Below are 3428 nucleotides of genomic sequence, written 5' to 3'. Positions count from 1 at the left end.
GGATGTCGTGAGATTAGGTTCGCCATGCATGGTTAAGAAATTCGAATCGATTCGTCTGCCTCTCACGGTTTGCGACTGCTGGATCGCTATGCTACACCGAGTAAGAATGGAAGATGATGGTGATCTAAATATTGTTACTTGGCTAATTGCTTGGAAACCATTGCTTGTTTAGTATAGTTGCTAACTTAGATTGGTAAATGAACATAGAACTTGTGGCTAAAATATTGAAAGTAAGGATCTACTGTAGTCGCTTTTGGCAAAACAAACTCCTCAGCCAAAAAGCCTTGCATGTCTAGAAGTTGGTGGATTAGTACCACTGGTTGGTTAAGTCTTGTTGAGCTAGTTGCTCATCCTTGCTTGTGGCACATCTTTCAGGTGATGTTGAAGCCTCTGAGTTTGCTGCTTGTGGCACTTGACCTCCCTAGCTTCCTCTTGGTTGGACGGTTGAGTGGGATCCCTCCTCAGACGGTGAGGACAGGGACAAGTGGTGTCATGATCGGTCTCATCGTGACATCCGACCCCCGGCGCTAGCTTCCGATTGGTTTATTTTCTGCTGCTTAAAGAACTCTGCAAACTTGTTTGAATTTTGAACCTGATGGTGTAATATTAATGTACTTGTTTAATTTTGGATGATCTATTATATTCTCTGGAACCACTCACCTTCGTGTGAGCTCTGCTTCCTTGGTCCTGTGTAGTGGTTTATTAGATGAAATCCAATGGACTGCCGAGTTAACTTGATTAAAGCATATGATCACATGTTAGGCGACTTAATTGTGCTTTAGCTAAGTTAATTAGGCAGTTCCGCCACAGATTTCTTTTTTGTTAAACCATGCTCTCCATAGTAGCAGCAAACGATATGCCAAGAATATATCTTTCCTCTTATATGCTTACTAGATTTTCATAATCATTCAGGCCCCAAGTACATGAGGTTTCCTTCCTATATTTGGCCATGTCAACTCCCAGATAGCCTGCATTGCCTTACGCAAGCTGGCCATCAGACTACATCATGGAATTCATCCTCCCTCTCTCTCTGCCATATATTTGACAAACACATCTGGGCTCTAGACCTTGATCACCTTGTAGGCAGACTTGTGAAACAAACAAATGTAATGTGTTTGAATAGTGGTCGGATATAGGTGGTTGTGTAGATAAGTTTCATTTTGTTGTAAATCTAATGTAAATCTAGATTAGTTAGATAATCACAACAACCTATATCTAGCCGCCATCTTGATGTACACGCCATGGCAGTGGCTAGTGCTGCCCTATATAAACATGTAGGCATCGACCCTAGAAGGGCAATGACAATTCCACCAAAGCTTCCAAAGCACCTTTGATTTCTCACATGGTAATCAGAGCCCAACACAAATACATCTAGTAGATTGCATCCAACTCAAGTCTTCCCATGGCAAGTTCATCCAAGACCGCCATTGTCAACTCGCTGATCGGCGATGTCATCACCGAGAAGCTGAACAAGATGAACCATGCACTTTGGAAAGCGCAGGTTTTTGCTGTGGTGCGCGGGGCTCGCCTTGAGGGTGACCTCACTAGCATCTCAAAGCCTCAGCCCGCCACGGTGAAGGAGAAGCAAGGAGACAAGGAGATCGACATTCTCAACCTTGAGCATGGCGAGTGGATCACCACTGACCAGCAAGTGCTGGCGTTTTTGCTCTCCTCCGCCACCAAGGACATGCTGTCCTAAGTGGTGGCAAGCGTCACCACCGCTGGTGCCTGGGGTATTATCCAGGGGATGTTTTCCTCAATGTCCAGAGCAGGGGCCATCAACACCAGGATCGCACTCGCCACCACGAAGAAAGGAGACATGTCCATCACCGAGTATGTTGGTAAGATGCGATCTCTTGCAGATGAGAAGATGATCTCCAGTAAGCCTCTTAATGACAAAGAAGTGATCTCCTAAATCCTCACTGGCCTCGACTATGACTACAACCCTATCATGTCAGTGCTTGTTTCAAGGACTGATGCGATCACCATTGGAGAGGAGCTGCTGCACGGCGACTCCTAGCACTTGGCCAACATGGCAAATTGAGGGTGTGGGAGCCAGTGAGTACGTGGTCATGGTGGAAACTGAGGCCGAGGACGTGACTTTTAGCCACACCAGAACACTAGTGGTGCCAGCAACTAACAAGGCAGCGCCAATGACAACAGCAGGCCAAGGTGCCAGCTGTGCAAGAAGGAACGCCATGAGGTAATAGATTCTTGGTACAGGTTTGAAGAAGATTTTGTGCCAAACAAGAAGTATGCTGGTTCGGCCACCACATCCTATGGGGTGGACACGAATTGGTATATAGATATTGGAGCTACAGATCACGCGATCGGGGATCTGGAGAAGTTTTCTATCTGCAATAAGTACACATTGGTCAAGTCCACACTGCAAGTGGGGCTGGTATGAGCATTAGTCACATTGGTCATTCAATTGTTAAAACCCCTGATCGTGATCTACATCTGAAAAAATATTCTCTATGTTCCAAATGCAAATAAAAATCTTGTTTTTGTCCATCGCCTTGCTAGTGATAATTCAGCCTTCCTAGAATTTTGCCCCAATTTCTTTTTGGTAAAGGATAAGATCACCAAGAGACCTCTCCTTAGAGGATGTTGCCATCGAGGGTTGTATCCTCTCCCGTCTGCGCCATCTACCAAACAAGCCTTTGGAGCCATCAAGCTGTCCTTCATGGTGTGGCACAACCGGCTAGGACATCCCTCCTCTCTAGTAGTAGGGAAAGTTATTAGCACCTTTAATCTTCCTTGTTCAATCGAGTCAAATAAAAGCTTAGTTTGTGATGCTTGTCAAAAGGCAAAAAGTCATCAATTGCCTTACTCTAGCTCTAAGAGTGTCTCATTTTCCTTTGGAACTCGTTCATTCAAATGTTGGGGCCCTGCGCTCGATTCAGTTAGTGGAAAGAAATACTATGTTAGTTTCATTGATGATTACAGCAAGTTTACATGGATCTACTTTCTCAAATTTAAATCTGAAGTCTTTCAGAAATTTCATGAGTTCCAAAAACTGGTTGAGTGCCTCTTTGATCACAAAATCATAACCATGCAAACCGACTGGGGAGGTGAATATGAACATCTCAATTATTTTTTCTCAAACATTGGCATTACTCATCATGTATCATGCCCTTATGCCCATCAGCAGAATGGTTCCGTAGAATGCAAACATTGGCACATTGTAGAAGTTGGCCTAGCACTCCTTGACCCTGCATCTACGCCATTGAAATTCTGGGATGAAGGTTTCTCATCTGTTGTTGTTTTAATCAATCACACACCTAGTAGAATTCTTGATTATGCTACACCCTTGGAACTCCTGTTTGATCAAACACCAGATCATAATTCCTTGTGAATTTTTGGTGCAGCTGCTGGCCGAACTTGCGGCCATATAACTCTGATAAGCTCCAATTTCGGTCCAAGAA

The 3428-nt window shown here is 44.3% G+C and overlaps 1 pseudogene; it reads left to right on the top strand.

Moving 5' to 3' along the window:
• The first annotated feature begins 1885 nt into the window (after positions 1-1885).
• LOC117851069 (small nucleolar RNA Z247) lies at positions 1886-1972 on the top strand (annotated as a pseudogene).
• Positions 1973-3428: the final 1456 nt, after the last annotated feature.

Source organism: Setaria viridis, chromosome 3 (assembly GCF_005286985.2).
Source record: "Setaria viridis chromosome 3, Setaria_viridis_v4.0, whole genome shotgun sequence".
Classification (NCBI taxonomy): Eukaryota; Viridiplantae; Streptophyta; class Magnoliopsida; order Poales; family Poaceae; genus Setaria; species Setaria viridis.
The sequence above is the reverse complement of the archived record's forward strand: the minus strand, read 5'-3'. Positions and strand labels throughout refer to the sequence as shown.